General features: G+C 34.4%; 1 protein-coding gene and 1 pseudogene across 1 annotated transcript in view; both read right to left on the bottom strand.

Annotated features, from left to right (window-relative positions):
• Positions 1-19194, bottom strand: part of Pcdh11x (protocadherin 11 X-linked) — a 571726-nt gene that overhangs the window by 133631 nt on the left and 418901 nt on the right. The gene's annotated exons all lie outside the window — the stretch shown is intronic.
• Positions 880-2594, bottom strand: LOC150041156 (actin, cytoplasmic 1 pseudogene; annotated as a pseudogene).

Raw genomic sequence — 19194 nt, 5'->3', positions numbered from 1 at the left:
AGCACTCTACCACTAGGCCAAACTCCCAACCCCATGATTGTTGTTCTTAATGTAGTATGTTATTCCTCTTCTCTTATGTTGTCCTGAAGGTTAATCTCATATTGTTACTGTATCTGAGTTTGTTACCTGGCACATTATGTGTACATTTATTGTTTATTTGAAGTAGGAACTAGAAGGGGGGGAAACAAGATGATTAGGAGGGTGTGCAGGGAGAGAAATGGTGAGAAAAACATGAAGGGGTATCAATGTGTGAGAAGTAATGCACCTACTATAGGGTCTGCTGAAAGGAAACTCCATGCAGTTCAGGAGAAGAGGGTTTATTGTGTGAGGAAAGAACAGACTCCTACTGCCCAAGATGGAGTTGGGCAAACAAGCGAGCTTATGGCAGGAAGTGAGAGATTATATAGGGGGAGGGGTATAACCACAGTAGAAGTGGATGTGATCTCAGAGGATGGGGAAATACCTCAGAATGGGGGACCTCCCACTGACCCCAGGCATGCCAGTTGCCAGGGTTACAGGTGCTGGGAGGGGATTTCCAGGGTGCAGGGGGAGAGAGCCAAGGGAAGAAGTCATTTCTTCCAGGCGAACCTAACACTTACTACCTGAGGAATGTAACTGTAACCCCTCTAAACATTATCTGACAATAAAAAAATGTGCATGATTTCATATGAGGACTTTGCATTCCACAATGAGTGATTAATGTACCATACATTACTTCAAATATATATGTATACTACTATATGGAAGGCAGCATTTTTCAATTGATTTTTTTTGTTTGTTTTTCAAGATGTGCACTTTTATTGAACTGGTCTCAAGTCAGTGTACAGGGGAGTCCTGGCCACTTTCACCTCAAGCCTTCGTTCATACATCTCATGTTGAGGGGGGGACAAAAAAGGGAAGGAGGGCCACCATGGCTGACCATTCAAAAGAAAACAAAATAAAAAAGTATTAAGGCGATTAAAAAAATGTCGCATTACACCATGTACACGAAAGCAATGTTGTCTTTCCCCTGAACGGACTGGGCAAGGGAGGGCTGACAGGCCACGCTCCTTCCCAGGAAGGAGGGGGCTGGGGTGGCTTTTGGGAGGGTGAGGGACTTCCTGTAACAATGCAATCTCACAATATTTGGAATGACTATTTTAAAAAAAAAAGACAATGTACAAAGTCCTGGCCCCATTGTAGAACTTTGAGGGTTGCTTGCTCCTGCTCCTGCTGCCACCTTCACACCGTTCCAGTTTTTAAATCCTGAGTCAAAAGCGCCAAAAGAAACAAAACAAAAATTTAAAAAACAAAACAACAAAAGAAAAAAAATGAAGCCATGCCAATCTCATGTTTTCTGTGCAAAGTTAAGGTATTTTTTTTTTTTTGTCAAGAGAGGGTGTATTGCAGCTAGGTAACAGTCCACCTAGAAGCACTTGCGATGCACGATAGAGGGGCCGGACTCGTCATACTCCTGCTTGCTAATCCACATCTGCTGGAAGGTGGACAGGGAGGCCAGGATGGAGCCACCGATCCACACAGAGTATTTCGCTCAGGGGGAGCGATGATCTTGATCTTCATCGTGCTGGGTTCCAGGGCTGTGATCTCCTTCTGCATCCTGTCAGCAATGCCAGGGTACATGGTGGTACCACCAGACAGCATAGTGTTGGCGTACAGGTCCTTACGGATGTCCACATCACACTTCATGATGGAATTGAAGGTAGTTTCATGGATGCCGCAGGATTCCATGCCCAGGAAGGAGGGCTGGAAAAGGGCCTCAGGGCAACGGAAGCGCTCGTTGCCAATGGTAATCACTTGCCCATCAGGCAGCTCATAGCTCTTCTCCAGGGAGGAGGAGGAAGCAGCAGTGGCCATCTCCTGCTCGAAATCCAAGGCGACGTAGCACAGCTTCTCCTTGATGTCACGCACAATTTCCCACTCAGCTGTGGTGGTGAAGCTGTAGCCTCTCTCAGTCAGGATCTTCATGAGGTAGTCTGTCAGGTCCCGGCCAGCCAGGTCCAGACGCAGGATGGCATGGGGGAGGGCATACCCCTCATAGATGGGCACTGTGTGCGTGACCCCATCACCAGAGTCCATGACAATGCCAGTGGTGCGACCAGAGGCATACAAGGACAGCACAGCCTGAATGGCCACATACATGGCTGGGGTGTTGAAGGTCTCGAACATGATCTGGGTCATCTTTTCACGATTGGCCTTGGGGTTCAGGGGGGCTTCGGTCAGCAACACGGGGTGTTCCTCAGGGGCCACACGCAGCTCGTTGTAGAAAGTATGGTGCCAGATCTTCTCCATGTCGTCCCAGTTGGTAACAATGCCGTGCTCGATGGGGTACTTCAGGGTCAGGATGCCTCTCTTGCTCTGGGCTTCGTTGCCGATGTAGGAGTCCTTCTGGCACATGCCCACCATCACGCCCTGGTGCCTTGGGCATCCCACGATGGAGGGGAAGACCGCCCGGGGGGCATCGTCGCCAGCGAAGCCGGCTTTGCACATGCCGGAGCCATTGTCGACAACGAGCGCAGCAATATCATCGTCCATGGTGAGCTGAGTGTGGGTGCGGACGGCGGCAGGAGTGGAGAGAAGGCGCTGGCGGCTGGACGCCGTCTGGACCTCAATTGATTATTTTTAATTTGAACTTTTAAATGAATCATTGTACTATTTTGAATATCTATAAAGAAGTCTACTGTTAAAATTAATAGGGACATACACTTGTAAATGAAATCACAATTTTTCCACATCTTTGTAACCAAAGTTTTGTTAACCTGCTTGTTTCTGATTGTTGACATTTTTTCCATGTTATTGTACCTTCCTATAAAGAAAATTTTCCCAGTAGTGAAATGAATCAAATTTCATTAATGCTATAAGTTATTATATATTGAAATCACTCAATACAATTAATACTTATTAATATGTATGATAAAAACTACATGTTTGAAATTATTTTAGAAAAATAAACATAGTATGTGTAAGTCTCTTTGCATACATTTTATCACTTCAAACAACTGTTGGTCAAAATATTATTTTGATTCGTGATTAACAGGTAAGGAAATTTACATTCAGATATGGTGAAAGAGAACTTAACAGAAACTTTATGAATAATTCTTTGTGGACTTAACCGCTACCTACCAAACACTGACTTTCTATAATATCACTCTCCCCCACAGTCTTCCCTGGCTGAATAAATGACATACGATTAACTGACCTCTGTTTTTAAATTCAAATATAATTTTGAGGCAATGGATTTATCTGTGAGCTACCATTACATCCTTGCATAAGTCTGTACAAATCATCCATCTTTTACTCTTCAAGAGTTTCATCTTTAAAATGGAGCATTTGTATTTATTGTTCGATACATTTATTTTAGCTTTTAAAGATTTCCATTTGTTTTCTCATATCAGAGACTGAATTTTGAAATAGTAGATTAGAGAAAAATATAGTTTCTCATTTTTCTTGTGGTCTTCTACTGCTGGTGAGATTAATTGTCAAGAAGAGTATAGATTTAACTTACAAACATTTTTTAAAGAAAAGAGTCATGGCCGGGAGTTTGGCCTAGTGGTAGAGTGCTTGCCTAGCATGTACGAAGACCCAGGTTCGATTTTTTGGTACCACATACATAGCACAAAGCTGGACGTGGTGCTGAGGCTCAAGTGGTAGAGTGCTAGCCTTGAGAAAGTCCAAGGACAGCCCTGAGCCCAAGCCCAGGACTGGCGAAAAAAAAAAGAAAAGAAAAGAGTCATATATACATATACAAACATTAATTATAATTTATGGCATATGCAGGAGAGCATTCTAATCATTAAATTCATTTGAACAACTAAATTACAATCTAACATGATGAATATCAGAAAGTTGGACCATGTTCTTATGGATGGATCAAAGGAGCAGAGGTAGACAAATGCATAGAGGAAGAATGGACAAATGTAGTAGTAATATTCAATTTATACAGAACCAGGTAATTCAAGGGGATATGTGGGATTGGCAGAGATGGGGAAGAAATATGGAAAGAGTGAAATGGATAAAGATGCTCTGTATTTATATGCTGATATGTTGAAATGCAGCTTCTTTGTACATCATCTTATAGATAATTTTAAAAATCTGAACAAAAAAAACCATACAGACTAAAACCAAATCAACTTAAAAGTTTAGTATAACTTGTCATACAAAAGACTGAATATAAAATATCAGAAATTACTTACAGATTGTGTTTTTGTGTCATACTTTATAGTTATTTCATTGATTAACCTACAATTGCATATTCACATGGCACATACTATAATGCTTACAGAAAATGCCTATATTATTTAGTAAGAATGTTCTGTGAAAGTAAAATATTATACAAAATTGTGAGTAATAATTATAATATATGAAGAAAAACAAAGTTCATAGTAACCCTATTGATTTTTCTGTTCTATACTAATTTAGTTAATGCTGACTGTCAAATGTTTACTTGTTGAGTTGTCAAAAAGATGTAATAACATATTTTATTTGAAGAAAATTTAGAAAGGCACTATTTATGATATCACATTTAAGTGGCACCTGTCTGAGGGATGGAAATGCCATTTGTAAAAGAACAGATTTATTTCCATGAGTCATTTTGAAAGCATAGGAAAATCTGTTGTTGCTATCTACTTACAAACTCAATATTTATATTAATAATGAAATCTAATCTATAAGAAGTTATTGAAAACAAAGTAATACATATTGTTACTCTATGGAACAATTACTTTTCAAAATTCAAAAACTGTAAATGAATACATCTCTAATACACATACACACACACATACACATACTTTTTGTTCTATATGCTCAAATATTTGTGATCATCTAGAAAGCTAAAAGAAAATATCTGTGATAAATTCGAGATAATCATAAATAATATTCTAGATTGAATTCAGTCATTCTGAAGTCTTTTAAAGCATAGGAAATGCATTATTTGAAAACTATAGAGGAAAGAAGCTGTAATTTTTCTACTAATAAAAGTACTGTGAGATAATGTTAACTAATACTATAACTTTATAGACATGTAATTTACTAGGACAGAAATTGTGGTCTTGCCACCAAAAAGAGGAAGGGTAAATAGTCTAGAGGATAGATATTTCACATTTTTATCTTTAGAAGTCTATCTACATTTATCTATTTATCTAGCCATCTATCTATCTAGCCATCTATGTGAAAACACATTGTAAACCTTAGTTATATACAATAAAAATAATACAAATAATAGGTGTTCTTCAGGAAAAAGATGCTGATCACATTCTTTCAGCCGTTATTTTTCTTCATGTTTTCTCAAAAGTAGATTTTTTAAAATTAATATCTAGGTGTTAGTAATCCATAATAAGTAAATCAAATTCTGGATTCACTTTTATAAAAATATCAGCCATTTCCACAATAATAATGCAAACTTAAAGAACTTCCCTTAAGTTGAATATATTTGACAACATGTTCTAATGTTTCAGAATTGTCACAAAATCAAAGGTAAAGAAAAAAAATCACAATTCTCCTAGAATAGTCTATTCACTTACTATGAGACTGAATTTTAGTGATTGTGCTTCAAGTTCTACTCTTGAATTGTATTCAAGAGGGATAATGTCATGATACATAAGACACAGTTTTCAAGTGGATTACCTTACCTTATTAGAGTAATTCCTTAGATAGAGCATAATCTCTAATCATAGTTTAGTTCAAGTTTCTCTTGCATAGTCAGTAAAATACTCTGTTTTCCTTAAATAACTACAATCCTAATTGTGTTTTGTGTTTTGACTCTCAGCTAAATATTTGTTGTACATGTGTGTGTGTGTATGTGTGTGTGTGTGTGCACGCGCATGTGCGCTCAAGTATGCAAGTACCCATGTGTGTCAATCTTAGGTCTTGAATTTAGAGTCTGAGTACTATCGGTGTGCTACTAACCCTTGAGACACATCTCCACTACTGGCTCATTTGGTGGTTAATTGGAGATAAGAGTCTCATAGGCCTTCTTGTCTGGGCCAGCTTAGAACCATAATCCTTAAATATTGGCTTATCAAGTAGGTAGGATCACAGGTGTGAATACCAGATTTTTAATGCCCTAACAATTCATTATACCCAAAACCTTGTCTTTAGTCATAAAAGATCTCAATGTTTTCCCATCTCTTGTAGTCTGTTATTCATAAGATTAATATGTTCTTATAATGACAAAATTTATGACACTGCTTCTTTATTGCAAATTGAAAATAAAGCTTCATTCAATTCTGCGACACAATTTAATGATATTTAAATAATTTTGCTAGATGGGAACTGGTGGTTCATGCTTTGTAATCTTAGTAACTTAGGAGCCTGAGAACAGAGGATTATGCTTCAAAGCCAGCTCAAGGAAGGAAATTCCATGAGACCCTTACCTTCAATTAACCGCCAGAAAAGTGGAAGTGGAGTTCTGGCTCAAAGTGGTAGAGGGCTACCATTGAGCAACAAAAGCTCAGGGACAGAGTCCAGGACTTGAGTTTATGGACAAAAAATGAAAATTAAAATAAAAATAAATAATTTTCCTAAAGTTTTATTCATTTGTCATTTAATGAAATAGTATTCATGTTGTCATATGTGACTAGTAGATCAGAAAACACCACTGATTGTCACATTCATTGCTGTGCTTAAAAAACAAAATTTCATTCTCATTTCTATCATCAACTTTTTCTTCAATTGTTTAATTTTCTGTACAAGTATATAAAGGTCATTTTAAAATTATAATGATTCTGTACAATCCTAATCAAAATCTCATTAATATCATTTATCTTGGTTCTTGAAATTGTTAAAGTACATATTGCCTAGTTTGATAAATCAGCTTTCAAGTATTTTTTCATTGATAAATCTTCAAACTAAATACCAGAATAATTATTAATTCAACTTATTGCAATTCATTTAAGGATTTTTGTACTATTTTTTCAAGCAACTTTTGATGCTTAAAATATAATGCAAATTATGAGATTATTAGAATAGTTTATACAAAAGTTAATCTTTAACATTGTTTTAATATTCAAGCTAGATTTGGACTGAAGAATTCAAAAGGAAGTACATTAACTTTCCATAATAAAAGAGAAATAAATTTAAGTTGAAAAATCTCCACATAACACAACGTGATGATTAAGTATAATTATGAAGTAGAAATGGTCCTTTTTTAAAGATACATATTTTATTTATTTATCTATTTATCGGTCATGGGACTTGAACTCTGGGCCTGAGTGTTGTCCCTGAGGTCTTCAGCCCAAGGCTATCACCCTACCCCTGGAGCCACAGCGCCACTTCTTTTTTTTTTTCATATATTTTTATTGTAATTGATAGAAGGGCTCCATTATATTCACCAGATAGAAGATGCATTACTTCACAAACATTGATACTCTTTCTCATGTTTTGGTCCCCATCTCCCTCCCCCAACCCCACCCCCTATCTTGTTTTCCTCCCTTCCCTATCCTATTTCAAATAATCAAATAAACATATATACAATATATCAAATAACAGCGCCACTTCTTAGAAATGGTTCTGAAAGGTAACTTTTCAGAATCTAGTCTCTCATGCAGTATCCTGTAATTTATGGCATCTTTTGGCTTATCATTAAAAAATCTTTAGTTTGCTATAGGTTATTATTGTGATGTTCTGTTGGGAATCATTTTACTCAAAACATTTTGAATGCAGGTATAGGAGCAAAGAAAAGAAGAAGGAAGTAAAGAGGTGGGGGGAAGGCAAGTAGCTGAAATGTCTTGCTTGACATCTCTGTACCAATATAAACTTAAACTCCCCAGAAGTTCACAAAATATTCTAAATCTTTCAAGGAAGGATTGGTTAAATAGCATGTGTGCTTGGGCCCTGAGGTCAAGACCTAGCACCGGCAAAAAAAATAGGAAAGGCTATACATTTATTAAATATAAGTTGGTAGATGACAGAGAACCTTCATAAGGAAATAATGACTCAGCAAAATAGGTAGTTTTGTACTTTTATGCTTGGACTTGATGAATTAACCTTTATAGAGGAACAAGATGGGGCAAAGAATCATCAAATGTTAATAAATGGAGGAAATGAAGTCCTATTTCGTCAAAGATTTTTTTTCTGTGTATTATAGAGATAAAAATGTTCTTTCCCTGTGGGTATAGGTAGGTTAGTTTTCTATGGGGTGCTTTATAATCTGCCACAAGGAACAGTCAGAAAATCTTTGCTAGGTTTTATGGGCTGTTTGAGGGGAATGAGGTAGAGGGAGTGTTTTCTTACATTTTCTCATATTCCTTGAACTTAAAATATTGAAAAGGCCAAAGTACTATATTGTGAAGTAGTATGTGTGAATCACAATGAATTTTTGATACACAGTCAACCTTTAAAAATTAAATACAATAAAACAACAAACTCCTTTAATATCCATTGACCACTGAAAGGAACAACTTTGTCATTTTTTATTATTTTGTATGTTTGAATTGTATATATATGTTGTGGGTATATGATTCAAAATGTAAAGTACCAGCCTAGAGCAAAACAGCCATTCAAATCTATGAGGCCTTAAGTTCTATCCCCACTACTGGCAAAATAAAAAAAATAAATTAAATTTATAATTATGAAAGCATATTCAGTAGTAAGATAACAAAAATAAAAATATATTCATTTTCTCATTCGACCAATTTTATCATTAACTTAGGACTATGAAGTTGAAAGTCAGTAGTCTACACTATTTCACTGAATATGAAGCTGGGGTATATTAGTTGTAAGGGCTGTTACCTAACTAAATAGTCATCGTTATCTTCTGTAACACTAGTCTTAAAAGCTACAATGTTAAGTTCAACTCACATCACAGAATTGACTATTTTTGGTAGTAACATGAGCACATGGTAGTTTTCATTCAGTTTCTTTTATTATTTAGCCGTGATTTTCTTACTCTTTCCAATACACTTATATCCTCCTACCATCCAACATGTTACTTATGTCAGTAATTTAAAGAAAAAAAACATCCTTTCTGGAAAGTAGAGTTCAATTAAGGTTTTTTTAAAACATGTTTCTTTCTCACTTTTGAGTTCTTTCAGGCTAATTTGAAGATATAATTTCTCTCTTACAGGAATATATAAAGAGAGATATTTGTTACATCTCAGAGAAATTCTGCAACTCTTGCAGAACTTCTCTTTTCACTGAAAATCATGGGCCATTTAGTGTGGGAAATCTTTTCTGCTTTTTAAAAAAAATAATCAAAGTGTCAGAGAGCTTGATACACTTAATAACAGCCAGTGAAATTAATTAATGAGCAGATGCTAAGTCTAAAGAGAGAAGGGAGGGTACACATGGACTATTAACAAATTAATTATAGTCATATTTATGCCTCTATTATAAGGTAAATTATATATTTATTTTAAATAAGTGAATTATCTTTAATTACCAGAATCTGACTTCCCAGACTAAGTTTTACCCTTCAAGTTTCTTGATTTTTTCTTATAATGTTTGCCTGATTTTCAGGCTACAAAATTTCACTGACCCTAAATACAAAATGATTTTTTGATGAACTTATGGTAAAAATAATCTTTAAATAGACTTTTAATTATATTCTTACTCATCATTTTGTTATCTACCCTTTCTTATTATTGAGGTTGATCTTCACACATAATATAACCCATATGCGTATATATTTTTATTGTAATTAATAGAAGGGTTACATGATATTTGCCAGATACAAGGTGCATTAATTCACATACATTGATTCCCTTCCACCTGTCTTGGTCCCCATTTCCCTCCCTCCCACCCCACCCCTCATCTTGTTTCTTTAAATATTTATTCTACCAGCTTATATTGAATACAAAACTACCTGCAAAAGAAATGCAAAGATGTAGAGAAAGAATAGAAAGAAAAGGAAGTGTTTTCAATCATATTACATTCATTACCCATTCTGAAGGACTATTTAAACTATAAAGAGATGATTTGATGAATAGATAGTTCTCTAAAAACTGGTTTTATTCTTGTGAAATCACATACTGGAGGATAAAATTGCTAAGTGGATAACTGTTGTAACTGTTGTTACTCACATTAACAAAAGTTAATAATTTATTATAACCAATCCATTTCTTTGTAATAAATAGCAACAGCAATTTGTTGTCAATAATAAATATTCTATTACAATATGGTAAAAATTGCAACTGATTATTAGGTCAGTGCAAATATAATTAGATGCAGTGTTTCTTTGACATTTTCATTAAAATTAATTTTAAAAATTCTTTAGGCTTTTAATATTCTCAATTTTTTCATATATTTTTATTGTAATTAATAGAGGGGTTACATGATATTTGCCATATAGAAGGAGCATTAATTCACATACATTGATACCCTTTCACATGTCTTGGTCCCCATTTCCTTCCCCGCACTCCAACCCCTCATCTTGTATTTCCCCCTTCCCTATCCAATTTCAAATAACCAAATACAAATATATCCGATATATCAGATAGCAAAGTGAGATACTGTAACAATAAGAGATAACCAAGGGACAGCAAAAGTGATGAGAGATAACATAGTACCTTCAGGACAACAATCATTCATTATATGGCTTATGTTTCTATATCCTAGAGGTCCTTTCATTTAGCGTCATACTATATGGCCTTATGTATGAAGGTTTTGCTCTATTGCAGATCTCTGTTAGGAGAGCCCAAGGTTTCCACTGATTATGACAAATGAGGGAAACCATTGAGCCTATGTTCATTTGAGTCTGGCTTACTTCACTTAATATGATCTTTTCTAAGTCTTTCCATTTCCTAACAAATGGGGCGATGTCGTTCTTTCTGACAGCAGCCTAGAATTCCATTGTGTACAAATACCACATCTTGTTCATCCACTCATCAACTGAGGGACATCTAGGTTGGTTCCAGGAATAAAAAGAATAAAAGAAATAAGGAATAAAAAAGAATAAGGAATAAAAGGAATAAAAAAGGAATAAGGAATAAAAACAGATGGACTCGCAGACAGAAGCTAATTTCCATTTAGGTGCTACACAGGGATATGAATTATTTCTTCAGTATGTACCTTTCTAAATGTTTTTCGTTTACTGTGTACAGTAAGATCTTGATTTTTCAGATAAAGAAAGAAATGAAGTAAGAGATAGCATTTTTCCCATACTATCTGAAGATAAGTTTTTTAAAATTGTTGAAACTTGAATTAATAGAACGCTTAGTTAAAGTACACAATCATAGCTCCATGATATCCTCTGCTTGTTCTTCTCTTCTCCTCAGATATATGTGGTTATGTTTGTTATGTTCAGTGCTATTCAAAGTGCTGAGATTGCATTTTGTTCTTATCTGCTTAGTAGTGTTTGTCAAAAACAGAAGTTAGTTTCGCTTGTATATTTTAAACTTGAATGAAAGCTTATGAAATCATTGATATTTTTCCTTTTTATCATAGCTTTAACTTACTACTATCATCTAGAAAATATTGACACTTTTAGGACACAATAAGATAAGTTTCAGACAATTTAAATAGGAAGTTCTGTCTATGAATAAACTTCATGAATGTATTAATATTACTAATGGGAATACTAACAGATTTTCTTGAAAACAATGAGAACCTAAAGATATAGGTAATGAAAATATGAAGAAAATTTATTTTTCAATCATATATGAAATGACAATGTTTCAAAACTCACACTTAAATTTCACTTCAAAAAGTCAACATCAATGGGTGCTAGTGGCTCATGCCTAAATCCTAGCTGTTCAGGAGGCTGAGATCTGAGGATCATGGTTCAAAGTCAGCCAGTTAACTACCAGAAAACCAGAAGTGGTGCTGTGGCTCAAAGTGGTAGAATGGTATCCTTGCACTAAAGTCCTCTAGGTCAGCACCCAGGCCCTATGTTCAGGCTCCTGACCCACAAAAAAAGCTATGTCAGTATCATGTGATATGGTTTTGCTAATTTTACCTATTTACCTTCAAAAAGAAAAAAAGGAAGGAAATAAAAGACTACCTCCAAGTTAGTCTGCATGTTGAGTACTCAGTGAAACACTAAGTATTTTACGTTGTAATTCATGAATAAATTTCTATCAGAGATTAGATTTCAAACTTAAATTTTGAGAATAAAAAGATATATATATATATGCTACTACACAGCAATATAAAAACATATACTATCATACATTACATATAAGTATAAATAGAGTTGTAAAAATGACTTAACTAGTTTGGGTAGCAGTGGCTCACACCTGTAATACTAGTCATGCAAGAGGCAGAGATCTGAGGATCACGTCTAAAGCCAGCCTATGCAGGAAATTCTGTGAGACTCTTATCTCCAATAAACTACTAAAAAAAGTCTGAGTGTGGAGCGGTAGTTAATGTGGTAGAGTACTAGCCCTGAGGTAAAAAATTAAAAGACAGCAACCAGATCCTGAGTTCAGTCTCCAAATCTGGAAAAAAGACATTGTGATTTATGTACTGGATATAAAAATTGTTTCTAGCATCCCCTCCTTGTCTAATGACAATATGCTACCTCTGAGAAACTAAGATACGGTTACATGATGTATCTTCTGAAATATTTTAAATATCTTTCACAACAGAAATAACAGTATATTCTTCTTTCAGTTGTTTTAGATGTATTTTTCTAACATAGCATCAGTTACGATCAGTTCATGATTAATCTTAGTAGAGCTTAAAAATTATTTCCAGAGACATAAAGTTCCATCACATAGTCAGAACCCAAACTGCCTGAAATCAACCTTTTCCCTTTGCAATGCACATTTCTCAGCTGTGAACTTAAGTGAAGAACATAGTGAAGACACTTTGCCATTGTCATAGAAAACATTCTTTGGAAACATTCTAAAGTCAAATGAATATATTTTCAATTGACATTGCACATAAATATTTAGTCAAATAACTATGCCAAAGTTCTAGATCAAGAAATTATCAGTTACATGTGAAATTGTTTAGTATTAGTTATCAACATATTTTTCATAGTTAGGGTTCCTTTTCTGAATCCCATTTAGTAATGTCTCCATTATAGGCCTAAAAACAATTTCCAAAGTGGAATCAATACAAAAATATTTTGCATATCAGAATGAACAAAAATTTCACAAGAATGCCTAAAATTTGCAGAATATTCTGTAGCAAGTATTTTCACAGTGAGCAAAATTTCAAAGATTCTTCAAATACAATAGGCTCAAATCTATTAGTTTTAATTTTGGAAAACAGTCATTGATAAATGTTCTCTAACGACCTTAAAGAAAATGGCAAGATTCATATTCTCAGATGAAATACCTTTTAGGCTTATACATAGACAATGACTCCTAAAACAAAAAGCTTCTTTCTTTGTTGTTTTAACAATATGTTGAAGGATTTAGAAAAATCGTTGTAGTAGAAAAAGAGTCATCTCAATCTTGTTGCTACTCAAAAATGTTTAGTGTGTAATCATCTGTCAGTTATGGTGTCAGTCAGTGGTTATAACAAAGGAAATGTACCAGAGCACTAGGCTTCAGAATATCTGAGTGTAGTGAAGTTTATTTTTAAAGAGCTCTAGCTGGGATAGTCCTAGCAGAGAATCACCATCACTCAATAACTATATACAAATGACCGTATAAAATGATGCTATTTGAAATGAATTCCAAGATATGGAAACAAGAGGGATTTTGTGGTCATTTTTTAATGTACTCTGTGAAGTTATTTCTATTTCATCTTTCATTGTTTTTCTTTTGTATATCCCATCATCTGTGTTTTGTTTTGTTTTTGTATATACATTTGTCTGATTTGGGGAAGGAAAGAGGAATAACAAAATGGTGACAGAAAAAATAGAATGTGAAACAAAGCAACAGTGATACTCATAAGACACTAGATTAGAAATGAACTTTACAACTAGCATGGGAATTGGAGTTGGGGGAAGGGAATGTGAGAAAAAACGGGAGGAGGTAACAATGTCTGGTAAGAAAACTTCTAATTGTCTTACTCATATAACTGTAACTCCTCTGACATCACTCTTAGAATAAAACAAAATTAAATTTTGACAAAGAGCCTGTGAGTTAACAGGGCATATGTTCCTAACAAGAAAGAGCACGTCTACCAACTCATCCTCCTTAAAATGAATTGATCTTTTCTATTATATGAAAGATTATGTTGACTAAAAAAATATTGGAATACAAAAGTATTAGAATCACTAGCTCTCCTAGGTTTATGTTATTAAGGTATAGATAATTTTGTTAATTCACAAACTTTATTTTTTGCTTTCATTTCTAGTCTACTTAATTTCTAGAATATGTATAATGGATAATGAAGCTATCTCTGACCCAGTAATCAAGCTACTAATGGCTTAATTTTTGCTGTGTGATCAGAGTAATACTGCAAGTGAATTTCTGTCTTCCTAGGCTTGACAGATGTATGGAATTGTTTCTTTTAAATATTCTAATTAATATTATAAAGATACTCTGCTTACAGTCTTAGTTTTTATCCTATCTGCTCAGGAATTTTTCTTTCTAATCTTTTGGATTTCACTTTGGACAAGGTAACCAGTATTATGTGAGAAAGCAGGAAAAGTCTCCTTTTATTCTTGGATACTCTCTCCTAAATTTATGCAATAAGCTATTTATGCCACTCCAGCTAACAAGTTCTGTCAAAAACTTTGTATTTCCCCATATACCATATCATTTTTACTTACATTGAAAAAAGACATCACCAAACCATTTAGCTTGGAGGCTGCAATACATTTAACTGCCCCAGCCATTATCAGTTGAGGAACATTTTCAATGTAGAATAGTATCTGCATTTTATGCAGTGTTGCCCCCTTGTTTTATTGAAAGCAAGAGTCTCTGCATCCATATGCTTCAGATTCACCCTACCATATGTGGTATGAAAGCTCTCCTGCCTCAGAAATAGAGGATGAAACTATAAATACACAGGTGCTTTGACAGCTGTGGTGCAAGCTGGATTTATTTAGTTCATGTTAATTATACCATCAGAGAAGATAAAAGGCTAAATATTCAAGTGGCACAACAGTACCAGCATTATCACTGAAAGAATATAAAGAAGTGTATGAGTTCATGATTATAAAAGCAAAGAAAGAAATGACAGTTTTATGAATATGGACAAATCTAGTACTTTATGTTGTATTTGGCATTTAACCATCTGTTTTATTAGTAGGTTCAAAGGGCCATAAAATGAAGTAATACAAAATATTATTGTTTATTTTATCAAAGACACGAAGAAATAACAAGGGATACCAGAAAAGTGTAACTGTGACAAATTGTTTTGCCTTGCAGATGCTCCTGTGTTCCTGTCTAATGTCATTTTGTGCAAGTTGTAAAGACACTAAAGGAAATCTTTACATTAACCTCATTGGGTGATAATCAATATCAGATAAATAGAAGGGAAAACACAGGAATATGTGTAAAGCAATCTACTACCACCTCACTTAACCAGTTTTGGACACAGTTATACAGTTATACAGTTAAGTTCATGTTAACAAGAGCTACGAGTTCCAGGAGATTCATGTTCCTTTCTCCTGCCCTCCCCACACTTTATGAAAGAGTTATATTATGTATTATGACTCTGTAGCACTGGCAAGAAACATTGCTGTTTCATTTGTACATCTATGTGATTAATGACAGTGCCAACTCTACATGAATGTTTGAGGCCCATAAATAAAATTTTTGTTAATACTTTTAGCCTTAAAACCTTCAAAAAGTATATAAACACTTTTCTAGATAGCTCATTTTGGTTACAACTGAATTCCTTACAACGGATATATTCCAAATGTTTTAAAGATAGTATTATCTTAGATTATGTATCATTCTTCATTTATGGATGATACCTGCTAACTGAAACTGAAGTTGGCCAGAACCATAATACTCCACAGTTTTACATTTTGGCTAATTTCTGATCAATAACTGAATATGTTCATGAATTTGCAGAAAGGCTATTTGCACTGAAAGTGTTTCTCAGTGGTAATATTAAATAAACACCAAAATAATAATTCAACCATGTGAGAATACATAGTATTCTAGGTGTATTATTTGAAAGTAGTAACTGTTTTATAAAATTAGCATTGTTATTGTCTGGTTTTGTGTGTGTGTGTGTGTGTGTGTGTGTGTGTGTGTGTGTGTGTATCATGGGGCTTGAACTCGGCCTGGGTGCTGTCACGCTGTCCCTGAGCTCTTCAGCTCAAGGCTTCCGCTCCACCCTTGAGCCAAGCATCACTTCCTGCTTTCCAGGGATTAATTGGAGATAAGAGTCTCAGGTTCCATAGCCCCATTTGTAAGCAAATGGAAAGACTTAGAAAAAATCATATTAAGTGAAGTAAGCCAGACTCAAAGGAACATAGGCCCAATAGTCTCCCTCATTTGTCATAATCAGTAGAAACCTTGGGCTCTCCTAGCAGAGATTTACAATAGAACAAAATCTAGAGACATAAGGCCAAATAGTATGACGCTAAATGTAAGGACCTCCAGGATAAGATAACAAAAGCCATATAATGAGTGATTCTTATCCTTAATGTACTATGTTATCACTCATCTCTTTTGCCATCCCTTGGTTTTCTTATAGTGTTACAATTTTTCACCTTGTTATCTGATATATTTTATATGTGCTTAATTGGTTATTTGAAATTGGATAGGGAAGGGGGAAATCAAGATAAGCAGGGAGAGGGTGGGAGGGAAATGGGGACCATGTCATGAGAAAGGGTATCAATGTTTGTGAAGTTATGCACCTTTTAACTGGTGAATATAATGTAAACCTTCTATTAATCACAATAAAAATTATTTTAAAATAAGAGACTCGGGTTCTTTTGTGCCCAGGCTGGCTTTGAACCTTGATCCTCAGATCTCAGCCTCCTGAGTAGCTAGGATTACAGACATGAGCCACTGAGCCCGACATTATCTGTTTTTAATTTAAGTAAACTGAACATCAGAGATGTCAAAACCTTAGTAAATGTTAAAAGACTATGTAAGTACACAAAGTGGATGTCAAAACGATGTCTAAATGCTTATATTCCTGAACCACTATCTTTCAAGGAATTTGTCAATATAGAGAAAGGGGGAAATATCAGACAATGATTTCTATGAATGTATATGTTTCCATCTGAAATATTTTGCTATTTTTAGAAACTGAGCTTTTCGTATTGCAGGTTTTTTCTATGTGAGGGGAGGTTTGGACATATGCAAAATGAAATAATCACACAGGAAATACTAGAGTTAGTCACATTTAGCTACTTTCTCCTACTTTATAAGCACTTAAATAATTCTTTCTTAAACTATGAGAATAAGAGGCAAACGAAAATGGAGGTGGGAAAATAATTGATTAAGGCAGGTATCAAAAGAGTGAAGAGAATGCCATATTTTTCTAATATGTTTGAATTTCTTCTCTAAAGGAATTCAAAATAATCTACTGGCAAGTATACTTAAAATTACACTTAATTAAACCTTCCAAAATAGATGATTCTCTGTAGAAAGATTGCATAAACAACATTTTATTTTCTTCATTTATAAATACACAAATTAAGATTACACCATTTCCTGGGTCCTTTATAAAGTATATGCTAAATAGTTATCTCTTATTTTCACCATTTCATTTAATCATGCTTTAAAATTCATGAATTATATTAGATATCTCTTTCAACTAGTATTAGTTGTAAACAATATGTAAACATTAATTATAGATTGTTAAAATATGTCTGTTATAGAATAATATTAATTACATTTGTGCCATGTACCTAAATTATTCTGGTAAAATGTTTTCTAATTTAGAAATATACACACCAGTCATAATTCCATAATACAAAGTGTTATGATATTCACAAAAATGATGAAAATATATTTCTCTGGAAATTCTGGTACGTCTCCTTTTACTTTACCTTGCATTGATGTTTAAAAGCATGATTGAAATATTTCAAGTTGCTTGCAGCAGTGCCTACAGTCTAGAACTACTGATGCATGATTCTAGATCTATGTATACTATTTATGCTCCATTTATTTGAATGTAGAACATTTTCATCTGTTCCATTATATATTGAGGGTAGTAGGTGCCTATTGATTTTTAGTACCCTGATATTTTAAATATGGAATAGATGAGAGAAGCAACATATAAGACAAATATTGCACATTTGGTTTTTAAAAAATACTTTCATTAGCCCACAAATATTTTCTGCTCTCCATATCACAAACTATTTAAATGAACTGTCTATATAACACTTCTATCTTGGATCCATTCACCCATAGTGTCATCACTACTGTTGTAATGAAAATATTGAGAAATTCACGATCTCCATGGAGTCAAAATCAAATAGCTATGTTTCAAATAGAATTTCACTTGAAAGAGCTCATTATTTGGTTTCTCATTTGATATGGCGTATCATGTTTTACCTTTCCAGATGCATTTCTTCATGTAGCTTATAGTGTGCTATTAAGTTAGATTTTTTTCTTATATTATCTTTAATTAGTCCTATCTGCTGATATTTTTTTCCCCCAGTCCTGGGCTTGAGCTCAGGGCCTGAGCACTGTCCTTGGGCTTTCTCAAGGCTAGAACTCTACCATTTGAGCCTCAGCACCACTTCTGGCTTTTTTCTATGTATGTGGTACTGAGGAATTGAACCCAGGTCTTCGTGCATGCTAGGCAAGCACTCTACCACTAGGCCAAACTCCCAGCCCCGTGATATTTATTTTTATGCTCATGTTGAAAATGTGTTAGATATCAGCGAACAGATTTTTCTCCATCTATAGTTATTCTCCTGATGATTTCATCCTTCTTATGGTTTTAAAACATATCTATACACTCTATCACAAGCCACAGTATTTTCCACAAAGTCAAATCATATATATATATATGCAAGAAAAGCTTGGAAAAAACATCATTGATGTCCTGAAGACCAACAACTGCCAACCCAGACTGATATATCCAGCAAAACTAGCATTTACATTTGAAGGAGAAACAAGAATATTTCACTCCAAAGAGAAGCTTTATGAATATGTGCACACTAAACCAGCGTTACAAAGAATACTAATTAATCGAGAACAAATTGTAGAACATCAAGAACCCCTATCAAGAAGCAAATATCTATAATTCACTAAACACAAAAGGGGAAAAAAGAAAGAGAAAGAAACTTAGAAGTAAAAATAAATAATGACAATGGACACTGACCACTTCTCTATAATTTCCCTAAATGTGAATGGGCTGGACAATCCAATCAAAAGACACAGAGGAGCAGACTGGATTAAGAAACACCAACCATCCATATGTTGCCTCCAAGAGACCCACCTC

This window comes from Megascapheus bottae, chromosome X (assembly GCF_031878675.1).
Source record: "Megascapheus bottae isolate mThoBot1 chromosome X, mThoBot2.hap1, whole genome shotgun sequence".
Taxonomy (NCBI): domain Eukaryota; kingdom Metazoa; phylum Chordata; class Mammalia; order Rodentia; family Geomyidae; genus Megascapheus; species Megascapheus bottae.
Note: the sequence above shows the minus strand (reverse complement) of the source record. Positions and strands in the feature narration are given on the sequence as shown.